The 20,116-nt window shown below is 35.8% G+C and overlaps 1 protein-coding gene across 2 annotated transcripts in view; it reads right to left on the bottom strand.

Annotated features, from left to right (window-relative positions):
• The window catches only part of LOC115219635 (dipeptidyl peptidase 9), a 117,028-nt gene that overhangs the window by 84,777 nt on the left and 12,135 nt on the right, over window positions 1–20,116 (bottom strand). The window contains exon 1 of one of the 2 annotated variants that reach the window (XM_029789792.2): window positions 2,351–2,487. The exons of the other annotated variant lie outside the window; for it this stretch is intronic. The gene's annotated coding sequence lies outside the window, so the exon portion shown is untranslated. Of the gene's footprint in view, window positions 1–2,350; window positions 2,488–20,116 lie in introns of those variants that run through there. 2 annotated transcript variants of the gene reach the window in all.

Below are 20,116 nucleotides of genomic sequence, written 5' to 3'. Positions count from 1 at the left end.
ACAAGTGACGAGATGCTGTGGGACCCCTCCAAACCTAAGCCATCATCATTGCTCCATACGTTTTTCGACAACTAGTCGTGTAATTATTTTCATATCTAAAAGTCTGTATTTATTTTCAACGCTATATTCGTATTGATTTTGCGCGCGCGTGTGTGTATAGAAAGCTTTGTTTACAATAAACATTCATAATACATATTTATAAAAAGAAATTAGAGACGAAACAATTACGAACACAAGTAACATAAATCACAACTTCTAATTTTTGAAAACTGACACAGAACTTCACTGTACTGCGCACAGAAGCTTGAAACGAATAACACTGAAGATAAATTCTTTACGATGATAAGTATCTTAGTACAGCTGGAATGAAACCTTACACCTAATTTTTATATGGAAGTAAACATGCTACTGTGTGAGCAAAAAAAGTATACTACTTCCCGGGTAATGATCTAGAACAATGAGTTGCATGATTTAATTACGTTTAATTTATTGTCACGTTTTACAAAGACTAATAAAATACGTAAATGTAAATATATAGAATTATAAATGTCAAGCACAGAAACACATACAAACAATAAATAAATGCTATTTTATGACGGAGATGGGGATTCGATGGTAGCGGCTGGAATGGCTTGTTCTTCATATAGTGATAAATAAAAGGCTTGTCAAAGAAAGTAAAATTTTGTCTAGAGAAAAAAAGTTATCAGTAAACATATTTCAGTGCCAGATATTTATATTTTTGTAGCATGAAAGAACATTGGTTTATTGCGTAGCCTACAGGGGACCCGTGATATCAGAAAGAAGTAAGAAATAGATATCGTTGATTCGAATCTTAAACAATTGAGTGCTGGCTTATTATAGGACTGATTATATTTATGGAAGGAGAGTAAGGAGTTCTACATAGCAGCAGTCATGGGAAGAAAGGACTCTGTATATAATGACTGATATGAAATGCGGAAAAAGAAGCAGTACAAGTACTGAGAAGAGGAAAAGTGAAGGTACAATTCGATAATTCTGACGAGTCTGTTATAAAGTAATGCAGTGACACGGGATTCAGGAAACAAAGCATTTAGATGGATTAAGAATCAAAGATGTTATCGATCAAACATTTTACATATATTCTTGCATACCAATGCTAGAAATAGATGCCATACGATAAAAGCAGTACTCCACTGAGTCTTGTAAAGAGTAAACAGCTGCTCGGATTTCCGAAGAGAAAACATGCACTATCTTGATGATATAAAGTTCCAAAAGTAGCAGGAGTTGGTCGTTGTGAAATGAATGGGATCTTTTACAATGGGAACTCTTTCTTTTAACTCTGAATGAACAATTCCTCCACATGCGACACCTATTTAAAATATTATCACTCGTAACAACTTCAATTAGATTTGGCTCAGTGAATTCCGAGGGGAGAAAAGCCAATTTATATATTTTATAAATCAATAACCAGCACACACACAAAACTTTAACATTTCCAATAACTTATATGTTATAATGTTTGTAACTTGAAAACCACCATATAGCAGACGGATAAAACATCATTCATAAAATATCCACATTAGAACTATCTACATGAACAGTTTAGCTTGAAGCACCGCTTAATTATCACAAAAACTAAAGCAAATCAATAGTTTGTATTCAAAATATAGATTGTATTAGATAAGAAGTGGGGAGAGATGAAAGAAGAAAAAAAGTCGAATGAAACAATGGAATCAAAGTAAAATATAACATTCTGACGGAGGACAATGAATTCTTCAAAGACGGGAGGAGGACAGGCAGTCAGGCATTTGTCCATTTCCTTAGCATTGCATTCTAGTTATTCTCCCTTCTGAGAGGTCATCTCTAACAACACAGTCTTTCTAGGATATTGTTCTATGTGCGAAGAGAACCGATTTGTTGTAAAACATAACTGAAGGTTACAAAATAACCAATGACGTGCCTATTTCTGTGAAGGAGTGCTGGACTGAAGTCAACAGGTGAAACTAGGAATGACAACAATGGCCAGCAATGAGCGACTGAAAAAGAGTTGGCGGGGGGGGGGTTGAGAAAGGAGTTGCCAAAACGAAGGAACAGTTATCAAGGTGCATCTTCAATTACTTTTGTAAATGAAATAAATGCAGCGATGCAAGTCCCTAACAATTGAATATTTAATCTTAAACTAATAATATTCCGATTTAATTATGAAATAACACACACTCAAACAAATTCTACTGTAATGTCCCGTCAGTCGATTATAGAGTTACCATTATATATAATATATATATACACACACACACAACAAAGTCTTCAAGGTCCTTTGGATAATTCTAAGAGATTTGGAGAAAGGGCAGAGATATGCAGAAAAACAAACCTTCTTAGATTTTCCTACTGTCAGACGTAGTGTTGAGCGACAATAATAGCAGGCGACTTCTCCAATGTGAAGGAGAGTTTCAGTAAAAACTGGCAACGAATGCCGGCTTCTTCCTGCTGCTGCTACTACCGCCTCGCTTCCATCTAGTTTTATTCCTACGCTGACTTCCGTCAGGCTAGGACCGTCTCCTCTTCAACCCGGTTACGTGTGACTCGCCGGCCAACACGAACCCGGAATAACCATAGTGAATAAGGAAATCTGGAATATTGAAATACATAACAAGTATATCTTCCTACACAACAGACCGTGTGCGCAAAAGTTTAATTTTTAAGAATTTTGTCGATGATTTTTCAGAATATATGGATAATATTGAGTGGGTCTATTTTGTTGACAATTGACACTCTTTACTACATCGTACCTCGGTTTCGTCAATATTTCGTGTCACGTGTGTAAAAAAAAAAAATTGTCCCAATCAAAGCAGACGGTTCAATATGTTGACATGGAAAATGTTTCTTGCGTGTTTTTAATATCTTAATCATAAAAAAACACATTTTTGAAATTATTTCAGCAAAATCAAATACATGCACGTAACACACGAGTAAATTAATTACTTTATTTTTAGTTAGACATCTGTCTTTTCCGTTAAATAATGGTCTGCAGAAAATTCCGGAAGAGTTCCAACTAATTCCAAGTGGGTCACATTGATTGATATTCTATAGCGACAAGCCAGATTCTCCAACTGTTTCATTATACAACAGGGCCAACTTGTGCATGTCATATAATACGGATTCTATTGGAAAAAAATATTATTATTCTACATTAAGTTAACTTATATTCCTTGATTGCATTAAATGTTTGGTGGAATTTTGAGGTAATATTCCTGCGAGATACCCTGTTACTATGAGCGGGTTTGGTTCCTACGCAGTACATTATTTCAATTTTCATAGAACTTGGTAACTAATGTGTACGGCGATAGGGAAGGTAGGTCAAGAAAACCTGAAGTGAGATAATGCAAAGTGACCTCATCGAATTTGAATGAACTGAGAAATGAGACTTTCTTGAACTGCTACAACGAGTGGATATAAGAGTAATACAGACGTAAATTTAAACGATTTTTTTGGAAAACTTCTTCAGATTTTGGAATTCCCATCATTATTACTATTGTATGACTAATTCTAACTATTATTAATTCTTCAATATTTTACCCTTTCGCAGTGATGATTCTTTCATCATTATAACTTTTTTTTCTCTTCAATTGGCACGGGACCAAGTTTTGTTTATAGAAGAAATGCGAAGTTAGTTGATGACATTGACCTTTAAAGAGGAAATTTTGCTTAGGAAGTTTCTCATTGTGCTAAAATTAATTCATTAAATAACTGAAAGAGAACCAAAAAGTTTTTAAATCAAATTTAGATATTTTATATGTATCTATATTTAGATGTTTTATATTATGAGGATGTTGATTTTTAGCATTAAAACAGACAGGCAAGCCAGTGAGAAAATAATGGATCTAATACTCATATTAATGTTTGAAAGTATTACCAAAGGTCCAACGGACTTAATTGAAATTAGATCGGACTACTACTTCTTATAACTCACATACACACTAATTATGGGTCACCACCGCCACCTACACATTTAAAATGTGCAATTTCACAAAATGTTATCAACATAACATGGGATTTCTAAATGCTTTAAACTACAGCAAGGGTGCAATTACTATATATATGTATATAAAGCACTCATACTGGTGCCATGCTAAAAGTGCTGGTGCCACATAAAAAGCATTCATCCTGGTGCTATATTAAAAGTACTAGTTTCACATAAAAAGCACCCAGTACACTTCCTAAAGAGGTTGGCATTAGGAAGGGCATCCAGTTGTAGAAACAACAGGCAACAAAGATAGTGTGCCCTCTGTCCCTCTCCACCCTTTTCAGCTCCAGTCAAACTGTCCAACCCATGCTTGCACGGGTTAGACAGAGTTTATCAAGGAAGATTTTCTATAGCCAGAAGCCATTTTTGTTGCCAACCCTCACTTGTTTCCAAGCAAGGTAAATATTTCCTTGTGGTCAGAGATGATTGGAAATGAAGTGTTGTAGTACTGAACAAAGTGGCTTTATGCCAGGTGATGAGAGGTTAAAGTATGATAGAAGGATAGAAACAGGTGTTTTGCAGCAGAAGAGATACAGGACTACTCCAGTAAGAAAAGGAGAGAAGATGATGCAGAGGTGTCAGGACATACCCTCAGGTACATGAAAATAAATAATAAAGAGATGGTTCAAAGCTACTGGACAGTGTAAAAGGAGAGTGGCGACTGGATAGAAGTGAATGGTGAACACAAATGGAGGTGCATGGTCAATTGTGAATATCAGCTTGCAGGTGTGTGGTCAATTGTGAATAATAGCTTGGAGGAGGAAAGGTAAAAGAAACAAGATTGGGTCAGGGAGAGGATAGGTGGCAGCAGAAATGATGTGAAGTGTGAGTAGTATGCAAGATATGCACAATGCCAGGGACATAAGCAGTGGGAGGGAGGCTACCATTGGGAAAATGAAAGAATGGGTGTACAGGGGAAGAGCAGAGACAACAGGGTGCATTCAGAGGAAAATAAGATGGTAGGGGATGACACTGAGAGTGTGAGATACAAAATTATTCATATAGTTACAACAGCTGAATGAATAGTGCCATAGTCAGAAGAATGAAGGGGAAGGTGAGCTGTAGAGAAGAGACATGCTAGGGGCATATACATAAACTGTATGCTTTTTAGGGTCTCATTTGTATTGAGATGGATGGGTTTTCTTGAGTATAGCAAGTTGCCAGTCATCTAAATCCTTTGTCATCTCTCCCATGAGACTCAACATCCAATGTCATTCTTCACCACTTTGTCCTACATCATCATGAGTCTCCCTCTTCCACAGGTTCCATCCACATTAGCAATTGCACTCTTATACATATACATAAATATATATATATATATATTATAATATTAAAACATTATTGGTGAATTGAAGAAATGGGAGCTGAACGCAGATTGAACAGAAATCGTTTATTTCATTCTACACGTGTTTCGAAAGGCACAAATTACCCAAAACCGATTGAATAATGGGACCATATTGTGTCTTTCTCTTCAGGAAGAAAAAAAGGAAATCCGTTGAAAAACAAAAACAGAACAGAGGCGGAGCAAAAAACAAATCGAACTGTGCTCCTAAGAGCCCTGCCCGCCTGGTTCTGTTTTTGTTTTTCCAACGGATTTCCTTTTTTCTTCTGAAGAGAAAGGACACAATATGGTCCATTATTCAATCGGATTTTGGTAATTTGTGCCTTTCGAAACACGTTGTAGAATGAAATAAAAGATTTATGTTCAATCTGCGTTCAGCTCCATTTCTTCAATTCACCAATAATGTTTTATATATATATATATATTTATGTATATGTATAAAGATGTGCCAATTGCTAAATGTGGATGGAACCTGTGGAAGAGGGAGACTCATGATGATGTAGGACAAAGTGGTGAAGAATGACATTGGATGTTGAGTCTCATGGGAGAGATGACAAAGGATTTAGATGACTGATGGGCTCTTAGGAGCACAGTTCGATTTGTTTTTTGCTCCGCCTCTGTTCTGTTTTTGTTTTTCCAACGGATTTCTTTTTCTTCTGAAGAGAAAGACACAATATGGTCCCATTATTCAATCAGATTTTGGTATTTGTGCCTTTCGAAACACGTGTAGAATGAAATAAAACGATTTCTGTTCAATCTGCGTTCAGCTCCATTTCTTCAATTCACCAATAATGTTTTAATTTCAATTATCCGCACCAACGCACGGTTGCAACGCCAGATGGTTGTACCTCCAACCGTGCTGTTTACTGCTGTGATTTTTGCTACTAGGTATCGGTTAAATTTTGATTAATCTACTACAAGATATTCATCTTTCTATTTCACATAATATATATATATATAAAAACTATTGGTGAATTGAAGAAAGGGAGCTGAACGCAGATTGAAAGAAATCGTTTATTTCATTCTACACGTGTTTCGAAAGGCACAAATTACCAAAATCCGATTGAATAATGGGACCATATTGTGTCTTTCTCTTCAGGAAGAAAGGAAATCCGTTGGAAAAACAAAAACAGAACAGAGCGGAGCAAAAAACAATCGAACTGTGCTCTAAGAGCCCTGCTCCGCCTCTGTTCTGTTTTTGTTTTTCCAACGGATTTCCTTTTTTCTTCCTGAAGAGAAAGACACATATGGTCCATTATTCAATCGGATTTTGGTAATTGTGCCTTCGAAACACGTGTAGAATGAAATAAAACGATTTCTGTTCAATCTGCGTTCAGCTCCATTCTTCAATTCACAATAATGTTTATATATATATATATATTTTGTATATGTATAAGATGTCCAATTGCTAAATGTGGATGGAAACTGTGGAAGAGGGAGACTCATGATGATGTAGGACAAAGTGGTGAAGAATGACATTGGATGGAGTCTCATGGGAGAGATGACAAAGGATTAGATGATGATGGGCTCTTAGGAGCACAGTTCGATTTGTTTTTTGCTCCGCCTCTGTTCTGTTTTGTTTTTCCAACGGATTTCCCTTTTCTTCTGAAGAGAAAGACACAATATGGTCCCATTATTCAATCAGATTTTGGTAATTGTGCCTTTCGAAACACGTGTAGAATGAAATAAAACGATTTCTGTTCAATCTGCGTTCAGCTCCATTTCTTCAATTCACCAATAATGTTTTAATTTCAATTATCCGCACCAACGCACGGTTGCAACGCCAGATGGTTGTACCTCCAACCGTGCTGTTTACTGCTGTGATTTTTGCTACTAAGGTATCGGTAAATTTGATTAATCTACTACAAGATATTCATCTTTCTATTTCACATAATATAATATATTATTATATATATTATATATATATATATATACAGGGTGTGTAAGATATTTAAGGACACATTTATATTTATAAAATATATATATATAATAACAGATAACTTTATTTATCAAAAAATGCTTTGAAGATAAAAATAAAGCCACTTTCAGCTTCGACAACTGCTTCTATATGAGATCTAAATCGTCTACATGTTTGAATCAAGTGGTCCTGGTTCATTTTGGACATTATTCTGACTATGGCAGCTTTCAAAGGATCTTTGGTGTTGTGGCCATATTCATTCACCTCTCTCTCAACAACGCTCCACATGTAAAAAAGTCCAATGGATTGAGATCTGGGGAATTAGGAGGCCAAATGTTAGGGATTATGTGATCATGAAAATTTTCATCCATCCATTCCTGTGTTACTAGAGCCATGTGTCATAGTGCAGAGTCTCACTGAAACATATAGCCTTCAATTGCATACACTGTCTATCCAGGGCTTAAGTATTTCCAGGACCTCAATGTATGTGGCAGAGTTTAAATCTAAGGCCTTGTGGAAAGAAGTAAGGAGGCATCACATGCCCTTCATTGCTAACAACCTCTAAAACCATGACAGTTGCAGGAAATTTTGTATGCATCATACTTGAAATTTCAGAAAGGTCTGCACATAACCATCTGTCATTTCTTCTGTTAACTTTTTGATCTTCGTCAAAGTTTTTCTCATTTGAGAAAAACTAAATCAAATCTTCTGCTGGATTTTTCAATTTGTTTAGAGCCTTTTAGATCTGACTAGCAGTATCGCCCGGCGTTGCTCAGGTTTGTAAGGGAAATAACTATAAAGCATTTTTAGAGAGTTATAGCCAAAAAAGAGCAAAAAGATGGAAAAAAAATTATGGTAAATTTTTTTTTTAGTTAAAAAAGGTGGAGTTGCGTCCCCTAGACAGTTTGCTGTTTGTGTTTCTGATTCTCGACTCCATGTCGAATTTATCGATTTTTTTCAGAACTGGGGGAACTTTTCAAAATTTTCGCTGCGTTAGTTTTGAATTATGACATTGGGCTATGTGTGTGTCAAGTTTCATCAGAATCGGTTGAAAGCCGTGGTCAGGGTGAGGGTACAAGAAAACAGACACACAGAAACACGCACAGACAAACTGCCGTTTATATAGAGAGAGATGTGGTGATTTTCTTTTGCTTTTTCTGACAAATTGACCTTTCCTCATCATATAAGACATGTCTGATGTCTTTGTGGCCAACATTTCTGACTGTTCCTTCTGACACATGAAGATCTTTTGCAATTGACCTCATGGACTTTCTGAGATTGTAATCAATGGTCTGTTGAGCTTGCTGGATAAATTCAGGTGTTCTGATGATTTCAGATCCTTTAGAATGTATTTTATGCTTTGATACTGGCGATGTTTCCATCATCAGTTTCTAGATCCTTACAAACTTCACAGATGAAAGATCTGGCAACTTTTAAAAATCGAGATATTTCTAAATCACTATGCTCAGTCTTTATAGCCACAATAACAGTATGCCTCTTCATTTTTTGAGTAAGCTGAGGGTCTGCCATTATTATTTTCTGAAACAAAGATTATACAGAGTTAGCAAAAAATGGTATGTCCTCAAATACCTTACACACCCGGTATATATACATATATATATAACAGGCTTCTTTCAGTTTCCATCAACCAAATTCGATCACAAGGATTTGTTCTTCCTGGAAAGTGTAAGATACTTCCCCAAAATGCTACTCAACGGGACAAACTCAAAAGCATACTTCTCAACCACACAGCTATGCCTGTAAAATTGATCATTTACTTTAAATTAATGTTTAATAGAGCCTAGATTCTTAACCACTTTAGTACTGAAGAAATCCAACTAGATCAAAATGGCATCTATATATGTTATAGACACAATGATTACAAGAAAATAAAAAGGGAAAAGAATTAATTAAATAAATGCATGAAGATATTTTTTATACTTTTCACTAATGAGAAAAATGTATTAAAAATATGGATTCTGGTCAGACGATTTTCTTCCTTGCTATAGAGGTAAACAATCAATCAACAAAGATAGAAAGCCATGGATCATAACTATGCTCGTGCAAGGCTAATCTAGTGCTAAACATTATCAATTGCAACAACACCATTCACTGTATACATACAGATGAAGAAATATATACACATAAACAGAGATACATCAAAAGAAATTTGCTTTCAACTTCAGTTTCCTAATTCACCATTTACCACTAGCTATGTGTGTGTGTGTATCTATCTTTCTATCAATCTGTGTCCATTTACTATCTATCTACCTGTATGTTTGCCTATCTAGTGGTGTCAGAACTCTTACACTTTAGTTCTACTTCTGTAGACCTACACTTAGACCTCCAACTTTGCATTTCATATTTCTCTTGCTTTTATTTTAGTGAGGCAAGGATAAAAGGCTATAGATTTTAGAGAAGCCAGTGTCACTTCCAATGATATTACCTTTAAGATAGCATATTAGCACCAGTATGTATAGAAATGTTACTTGTATTAAATATCAGAAAATCAATGCAAGGCAAGTGCACAGCAGGAGAGATCTTCAGAGAAAGAACTCCCATCTGACAAGTGTTTTAGCCCTTATACCTATTTCTTTATTACCCACAAGGGGACAAACAAGGACAGACAAAGGTATTAAGTCGATTACATCGACCCCAGTGCGTAACTGGTACTTAATTTATCGACCCCGAAAGGATAAAAGGCAAAGTCGACCTCGGCGGAATTTGAACTCACAACGTAACGGCAGACGAAATACCGCTAAGCATTTCGCCCGGCGTGCTAACGTTTCTGCCAGCTCGCCGCCTTTTACCTGACACTCTATGGGAGCCAGACACACTTAGGTCAGGATTCCTAGGTGTCCTCATGCTGCATTCAAACCTGGATCATTCTTTTTGTTATCTTGTGTTGCCAGGTGTGTTTCAGACCACTAAGCCACACTGACCACTGAAGGAACCAGTTCTCTTCTTCCTTATATTTCCTATAGATAGCCAATGGAATCCATAAATTGGTTCCTATATATATATATATATATATGTGTGTTAAAATATGGATCTTCGCCCTCTCGTATATTGTTATTGGTACTGTAATATTGTTGTTGCCACTGTTATGTTGTGGTGATATTCTGCATCTTATTATCTTTGACTGTCTTTATGTTCTGAGTTCAAATACCACTAAGGTCGACTTTGCCTTTCATCCTTTTGGGGTTGATAAATTAAGTACCAGTTGCGTACTGGGGTCGATCCAATCGACTGGCTCCCTCCCACCATATTTCAAGCCTTGTGCCTATAGCAGAAAGGATTATCTTTGACTCATCTATCATGCTACCGCTGATAGCTCCACAAGACGACTATGAAAAGTTTACCTTTACAGTAACTCAAATTCATATATATCACATAACTCCAACTGAGAACTCGTACAATGACTCTACTACTACTGACCTCCTACAACGACTGACTGTCTGACTTCATAGTGGCTTTCATACCACTTTGTCACATGAGAAGGAGTGTACCATTTTCAATACATCTCCCCTTTCAGTTTTTTTTTTCTTTCGGGAGCAAATAATTTAATTTTACTTTATTCGCCCCACCTCTCTTTTTAGCAGGTATTTTTTTGACTTAATATTTTTTTTCTTTTTGGCGTCTATTTGTAGGAACTCTGTGTTCTTCCTTTTTCTTCCACTTGGACACATGGGTTCAACCACCTGTAACAGTGTTGGTACCTAGAATGTCTTCACACTTGTGTAAGAGTACAGCACCTACCCCACACTCACCGGTATTGTTTTCAACTTTAGATCAAAGTGTGTAAGCAACAAATCTGAAATTAACATGCTTTTTAGTTCCTCAAATGCCTTCTGGCCTTTTTCTGACCAAAGCCATTTGGCATCCTTTTTTAACAGCTCGCTTAGAGGAGCCCTTGTGTTGTGTATGTTTGGGGTATATACTTGATAGTAGTTTACCAACCCTAAAAATGCTTGTAACAATTTGACATTGATTGTGGGAGGCATATTCCATATTGTTGTTGCCCTTTTGTCAATTACTTGACCCAAATATTTTATTTTTTCATAAAAAATTCACACTTTTCCACTGTTAGTCTAAACCCGTATTCGTTTATTTTTCCAAATACTTTTTTAATATGTTCGAAGTATTGCTCTTTATCAAAATATCATCGAGATAAGTGATGGCAAAGTCGCAATCATTTAACATTGTGTCCATTACTTGTTGGAATATGGCAGGTGCCACTTTTACTCCAAAAGGAAGCTGCTTGAATTTATACAACTCACGGTGTGTGTTGATTGTTAAGAGGTGTGTGCAATCTTCCTTTACCTGTATCTGTTGATAGGCCTCCAAGAGGCCTAACTTTGAGAAAATTTTTCCTCCATTTAGTTTTGAGAACACTTCTTCTAGGCCTGGTAATGGACAGTTGTGTTCAAGTAAACAGTCATTTAATCCAGTTGAAAAGTCTGCACACACTCTTAGTTTATTATATTTTTTCTTTACATAAACCGTCAGAGATGCTTAGTCTGAATGGTTGACCTTTTCAATTATAACTAGACTTTCTAGCTCTTTATTGACCTGGTTCAACGCTGCAAATGGCACATTCCATTTGGGCCTGAAAACAGGTGTTGCCTTTTCTTTTACCATGATCCTCACTTTTGTTTAGCGTAACAACCTAATCCTTCCTAAAAAACATTTGGAAAACAATTTTTTAATTTTTTGTCTCAGTTGTTCGACTTCATTTGAACTTTCAACCGTGCCAACTACATTTTTACGGAGAACACTAATGGGGGTATCCCATATTTTAAATAACTTCATACATTCTGTGCCAAATAGGTTTAGTGACTTTTTCAACACATAAATTATTGTCCCTTTCATTTCACCTTGAAAAATTACATTGCAGATATATTCACCCATGAAATATAATTCCTTTCCTGTAACACAATATGTTACTTTATTTGATTTATATAATTTCGGCTTACCGGTTTGTCACCATGTTTCTTTATTTATGATAGTGATGTCCCAACCCATGTCTAATTGCCTTTACACTCTAATGGTTTTGACTTTCACTTTTATGAATTTTCTTTTCTTTATACAAACTTTTCTGATGACAACCTTTTTTTTTTTCTCGCCTGGTCCAATTTTTCATCATCTTAGTTCTGCAGTGCAATTTAATATGTCCTGTGTGCCCACAATGCAAACACTTCACTTTTTTTAAATGGACACTCTTTTCTCAGGTGCCATACATGGGTTTATCTCCAATATATATCATGATTTTTTGTGAAATACTTTATCCATCTTCCAACTTTTTTGCACAGGTTTTATCTGTAAACAATAGGCGCAGGAGTGGCTGTGTGGTAAGTAGCTTGCTAACCAACCACATGGTTCCAGGTTCAGTCCCACTGCGTGGCATCTTGGGCAAGTGTCTTCTGCTATAGCCTCGGGCCGACCAAAGCCTTGTGAGTGGATTTGGTAGATGGAAACTGAAAGAAGCCTGTCGTATATATGTATATATATATATATATGTATGTGTGTGTATATGTTTGTGTGTCTGTGTTTGTCCCTCTAGCATTGCTTGACAACCGATGCTGGTGTGTTTACGTCCCCGTCACTTAGCGGTTCGGCAAAAAGAGTCCAATAGAATAAGTACTGGGCTTACAAAGAATAAGTCCCGAGGTCGATTTGCTCGACTAAAGGCGGTGCTCCAGCATGGCCGCAGTCAAATGACTGAAACAAGTAAAAGTAAAAAGTAAAAATCTCTGCACTGGATTTCTTCTGTGTCGTACCTTACTTTTAATATCATATCACACTCTTCTGACAGTTTCTGGAGAGTTATATCCTAGTTCATTTCCAGGTTTGTGAGAATTTTTGTTCCGATTTCTGCATCCTTTTTAGAGGTAGGTCTCTGAACAAAAATCAGGCACTTGAACAAGTCTGGAGTTAGTTTAGTCAGTTTAAATCTCTCGCACTCTCTATTTACTCTACCCACATATGTGGTAAAGTCTTCGTCATCGCTTTTCTCAGGGTTCAAGCACTTCCGACATGTGTTGAACAATGATGACTTTTTTCACTAAACATCCTACATAAAATGACAATTATGTCTGTGAAATTTATGTCAGAAACTTTTTTAGGCAAAATAAAGTTACAATATTTCTCATGCTCTATTATCACCAGTTTCCTCAGAATTAGATGCATTTTCATTTCCTCCATCCAATCTTGACATTCTTTTTCAAAAAATTGTTCAAATCTTCAGTAATATGCCTCGAAAGTGATTCTTTCTTTTTGGTCATATTTAAATTCATTTATTGAATTTGCTACATGGTCTGGTGAAAATGTATTTTCCAGTTTTTTTTTACCAACTTCATTAGTTGTAGCATTTGTTGTTGTTCTTTGAGATGGTGTTGTTGCTGTTTTTGCAACTTAACTAAACCCTCAAGTTTTCCATAATTTTACAGATTTTTTGTAAAATATATACAACAAAAATATTTGCTACTCCTCTGTTGAGTTTTTAATTTCTCCACGTGAAAAAGTTTTCAAATTTGTGAATTGTGTAGTTTCTCGTAAAAAATTTTTTTTTGTTTTTTCAATGTTGTCCACATGAATTGCCTCGTTGCCACTATTGTACTGTGGATCTTCATCCACTTGCATACTTGTATATTGTTGTCAACACTGTAATATTCTTGTTGCCACTATTATGTTGTGGCAGTATTCCACATCTTTATTATCTCTGACTCGTCTATCATGCTATCACTGATAGCTCTGCAAGACAACTTTGAAACATCTACCTTGATGGTAACTTGAACTCATATATATCACATAACTGATACTAACTCCAACTGAGAACTCGTACAACGACTCTGCTACTGACCTCCTACAATAACTGACTGTCTGACATTAAAATGGCCTCTCATACCACCTGGTCACATGGGAAGCAGTGTACTATTTTAACATATATATATTGTCGTCATCATCAACCTCTAGAAATTACTGTCTCGAGTCTTAGGACTCATAGGGCTTCCACTGAGTCTTAGGACTCAATTGTTTCCATTGCATATAAATGACTGGCGTCTCTTTACACCAGTCTATCACAGGGTTACTTGTTTACAGCTGAGTGGACTGAAGCAGTGTGAAATGAAGTGCTTTGCTCAAGAACACAAGACACCACCCAGTCCAGGAATTAATACTATGATCTTGCAATCATAGGTACAACACCCTAACCACTAGGCTACATGCCTTCTCATGCACACACACACACATACATAAATAATAATTTTAAATTTGGGTATACACCTTGAAGTAAACCCAAAATAAGTGAAACAGAGATTAAAAAAGGGGGTATCATTTGACAATGATGTACCACAACGGTTTATACAGCAGCTCACCTGCAAGGCACCAGTGCACAATGGGTCTGAATGATCATAATGAATAATAAAGGGATTCATGAATTCCATTTATTTTCTCTCATATTTTACATACAAGCACATATATATAGAATGCAAACATATACACATACATACATGTATAGACATAAGCATCCATGGAAGGAATTTCTTTCCCGTGAAATTCCTCTATATATCTATTTATAGGTGCATATATGTCTTGGTGTCAATTGCCTCTATCTCCTCTATTTTAATCCATCTTATACGCTCTTCATCTGTATAGATATCTGTCTTTACATCTTATATCATTATCTGTATGTATATGTGTGTGTATCTATATATATAAATACATGAGTGAGTAGAGAAAATGAAAGCAAAAGCACTCAACACATTAGTAGGAGTTACATATAGTATTATCTAAAACAATTTGATTCAGTTCCATGTAACTTAAAGTTTCACAGACTTCAAATAGAAACCTAATTCGATCAGGTTCATTTATACACAGAGAGAAAGCAAATTTCTTAATCACACAGCCATATCTGTGCCTCCATAGTGCTATATATATATATAAATATATATATATATATATACAGGCACAGGCATAGCAGTGTGGTAAGTGGCTTGCTTCCCAACTACTTGATTCCAGGTTCAGTCCCACTGTGTGACATCTTCAACATGTTTCTTCTATTATAGCCCTGAGGCCAACCAAAGCCTTGAGAGTGGATTTGGTAGATGGTAACTGAAAGAAGCCCATATATATATATATATATATATATATATATATATATTGGGTCATCCCATAAATAATGCGGTTTTTCAACTGCATGAACTAAAAGTCAGAAGGAGAAGGGATAAACTACCTGCATCAACTTGCTATAAAAGCAGGTAGTAATTTTACCTTGTCCTTATTTTTAGTGCAAGTTTTGAAGAGTGCAGTTCGATTTTAATAGTAATTTGTTCAATTTGCTTTACAAATTCAAACAAGGCAACGGAATATTAATGCAATATATGGGGATCAGACAATAAGTGTAAGCTAGTGTCAACAGTGGTTCCAGAAATTCCAAGCCGGAAACTACAGCCTAGAAGACGAGCTTCATCCTGGAAGATCTGTAGAGCTCAATGAGGACGCCCTGCAAACCCTGGTGCAACGAAATCCCATCATAACTGTTGAGGAACTAGCAGAGAAGCTTGGATCTGGTTATTCAAACATTGATCGACACCTGCATGCCATCAGAAAAGTCAGCAAATTGGTTTCAAGATGAAAGGTGTTCTTCCATTAGGATAATGCTTGGCCACATACAGCAAGGATGACAGTCCAAAGGCTGGAGCAGTTTGAATGGGAAACAATGCCCCATATTCGCCAGACATTGCCCCCATCTGATTATCATTTACTCTGCAGTCTTCAAAATCATTTGGATAGAAAAAATATGAATTCTGTAGATAAGGTCAGAACAGTACTGGAGGAGTATTTTTCATCACAAACAAATGAATTTTGGAAGAGGGGCCTTGCAAGTCTACCAGATAGATATAAGAGCATTGTAGAAAATGAAGGAGAGTATATTTTTGATTAAAAAAGAAGTTTGTTTATTAATATTTTGAAAAATAAAAGAAGTGTAAAAAACCACATTATTTATGAGGTGATCCAATATATATATAATATATATATATATATATATATAGTATAGTAGTAGTAGTAACAGAAAAGAAGAATTTCAATTATCCCCATGGGGTGAGTTGTAATAGATATAAGAAATTAAAAAAGGAAAATACACACACTTTACATAGTTTTAATATATATTTTTTAATATATCAACCGGTTTCGCTTTCGCTATTCATGATATTATGTTTTACTTATTTGAATATGTCTTTTCTTAAGAAATTTTTGTCCATGTTGTATGTGATGATATTTACGAGTGAATGACTTCACAAGTAGAAAAATAAGGGTAGGTAATTGGTTATCGTTATTATTGTTGTTGTTGTGAGCAAGGGAGATAACTGTTCAGCTTTCGGTAAGGGGAGGGGAATATATATGTACACACAAAAAAAAAGGGTTTCGAAAAACTTGTTTAGTGAGGGGATTTATGTACAGTGATGTAATCGTGAATTGAAATATGTAAAAAGATAAAAGTTGGTTACGCATGCAATAAAGACGTGTTCTGTATTTTTCAATGAAAAAAGTTTTTAATGACTAAAATGAATGAAAAAAAAAGATCATCACTGCAGTGTTTTGTCTCGTAAGATTATTGAATTCTATTTGGGGTGGCTTCATTGTTAGTACAGAAAAAGGGGAAGTGTTGGACATCATAATGATGTCAAACAGCATTCTATGAAATGTCAAATGTTTAAATGTCATTAAACAATGTTTATAAATAGAGTGAAAACTTAGTACTTTTAAAGAGTATCAAGTCGCATTCTTGCTATACTGGCTGCAGATTTTGGATGCTCAATGTGAGTGAATAACATCCAGATTATTCAATACTGCAAAATATGGAAACAATTATATCTATCTTATTTTACTTGTTTCGGTCATTGGACTGCAACCATCCTGAGGTACCATCTAGAAGAATTTAGTCAAACAAATCAACCCAAGTACATTTTTTTTTTGTTTCAAATCTGGTACTTAATCTATTGGTCTCTTTTGCCAAACTGCTAAGTTATGGAGACATAAACACACCAATAGCAGCTGTCAAGTGGTCATTGGACACAAACACCAAACGCACACATACACACACACAGAGGTTTCTTTCAATTTCTATTTTCCAAATCCACTCACAAAGCTTTGGTCTAGATACCTAGCTAGACAGACACACAGCTAGGTACATAGATGAGTCTACAGATATATCAATAGATACACAGATAGAGATATATATATTAATAGATATACAAATAGATAGGTAGCTGAACTGAAATGAAATGGAAATAATCTCAATTGGTAAATAACTTGGACTGAGCCTTCATGGTGGTGGTAGTGGTTGGACAGCAAAAAAAAATGCAGTTTTATATATATATATATATATATATATATATATATATATATGAATACGGTTTTATCTTTTTAATTCATCTTTTATTTCTTTAAACTATAAAGCACATAATATCTGTCAAACATATTAAAAGCAGCAATGTCTTCTCAGTTCATTTTGATTATATTTAAAAGTACAGTTTTGATTTGAAATTTTTTGCTTGTATCTAAAACTCTGAGTTACATGGTGACATTTCCACAGATCTCACAAGTTTTGTAACTATTTCATCAATCACCATCATTGTCATCAACATTTAACATCCATTTTCCATGTTAGCATGAGCTGGGTACTGGGTGCTTTTTACATGGCACCACCACCAATGCTCTTTATATGATACCAGCACCCATACCCATGCTTTTTATGTGGCACCTTGGTTTTAGGATTCCAATTAGATAATACATTTAACAACAAATTAATAATATATACATATATACATAGGCGCAGGAGTGGCTGTGTGGTAAGTAGCTTGTTTGCCAACCACATGGTTCCAGGTTCAGTTCCACTGCGTGGCACCTTGGGCAAGTGTCTTCTACTATAGCCTTGGGCCGACCAAAGCCTTGTGAGTGGAATTGGTAGACGGAAACTGAAAGAAGCCCGTCGTATATATGTATATATATGTATGTGCGTGTATGTTTGTGTGTCTGTGTTTGTCCCCCTAGCATTGCTTGACAACCGATGCTGGTGTGTTTATGTCCCCGTCACTTAGCGGTTCAGCAAAAAGAAACCGATAGAATAAGTACTGGGCTTACAAAGAATAAGTCCCAGGGTCGAGTTGCTTGATTAAAGGAGGTGCTCCAGCATGGCCACAGTCAAAATGACTGAAACAAGTAAAAGAGAAAAAGAAAAGAAAGATACATGCATGTGTATATATCTATCTATTTATATAAACACACATGCGATAATTTGTCATAATATACTTCTCTTGCTACTACTTCACCCCCACCCCAATCAGATAACCCCTGGCTCCTATTTGTATTTACATCCTTTTCTTACTATTCTACAGAGGCAGTCATGCTTTTGCACACTTGGATTAATCTTCAACATTTTCACAGCTTGATTTTTAGGCAGACTCATTCTTAGCTGAAGACTGGTCAGCCCTCCCTATTTATTCTTATCTCTTCTCCTCATTGCTTTAATATTTCTTTGATATCTTCTGAGGTTCATACACTCTTTGGGGGTCGCCTTACTGTCTTTTAAGAGGCTGACCATTACTTTGTTACATCCCACCATCTCTTCTATGTATCTTCAGTCTTCTCACCTTTCTCCATTTTTTTTTTTTTAGGTTTTTGTTCTTCTATATATCAAGTGGAGGCACATGGCTTAATGGTTAGAGTGTTGGACTCACAATCATAAAATTGTGATTTCGATTCCTGGACTAGGTGATGCGTTGTGTTCTTGAGCAAAACAGTTCACTTCATGTTGCTCCAGTCCACTCAGCTGTAGAAATGAGTACCACTAGTCTAGGCACATTGCTTAGTGGTTAGGATATTGGATTCATGACCGTAAAATTGCGGTTTCAATCCTTGGACCAGGCAATCCATTGTGTTATTGAGAAAAACACTTCATTTCATGTTACCCCAGTCCACTCAGCTATAGAAATGAGTTTTGCCAGGAGAGGGAGGGGCTCCACAAGACTTTCTCACCCTAGATACATTGCATGGCTGTAGTACTCCAACAACTCCCAAGGGATTAAGGGACTTGTAAATATCACTCTATTTATGCCCTCCCATACTTCTAACATATTATAGATAGTGTTCTTACTTTTAAGCCTTCTATTACCTACTCTATTACTCTCTTCCTCTACTGTGATGGGCTTTGTATTTACATTTTTTTTAATTACCTTCAACTGCCAAAATTTTATTTACTTCTAATGATGGTATAAGGTTCCCAACTATTTTTTTCATATGGACCCCTTTGTTTACTGTTTTATTCTGGTGGACCCCTATAGCTATTTGGTGTCTAAGAACTAATTTTATAGATAGTTCTTTCATATTCTGTTATTCACTCATTCCCTTATATAGGTTGAACTATGTACAATGTTAGAGAAAGAAACTAATCTGTTTCTTGCAATACATATATGGATGCTTAAAATACTACTGTGGATCTCCAATTTAATATTTTGCTATTTAGTATTTTGGCTCCCCACAGAATCTTATATGAACCCCAGTTCAAAATCACTGGTGTAAGTACTATTATAATTTTAATTTGTGTTATTGGCATATGCATTCACTAACCCCAATTTACATCATGTATATGTATAAACAATGTATAATACTACACTTACTGATCAACAAGGCCCAGAAACAGCTATTAAGAATTTCCCAGATTCTCCTTTCCGTTACCTGTGAGGTTAGAGTAAGAACACTCTGGATATTTACCTGTCTATGGACAAATACAACAAACTTACATTCTCCTGATTTTCCAGTTAATCTACCTAATTATATTTATACTGTTGTG

Source organism: Octopus sinensis, linkage group LG15 (assembly GCF_006345805.1).
Source record: "Octopus sinensis linkage group LG15, ASM634580v1, whole genome shotgun sequence".
Taxonomy (NCBI): domain Eukaryota; kingdom Metazoa; phylum Mollusca; class Cephalopoda; order Octopoda; family Octopodidae; genus Octopus; species Octopus sinensis.
The sequence above is the reverse complement of the archived record's forward strand: the minus strand, read 5'-3'. Positions and strand labels throughout refer to the sequence as shown.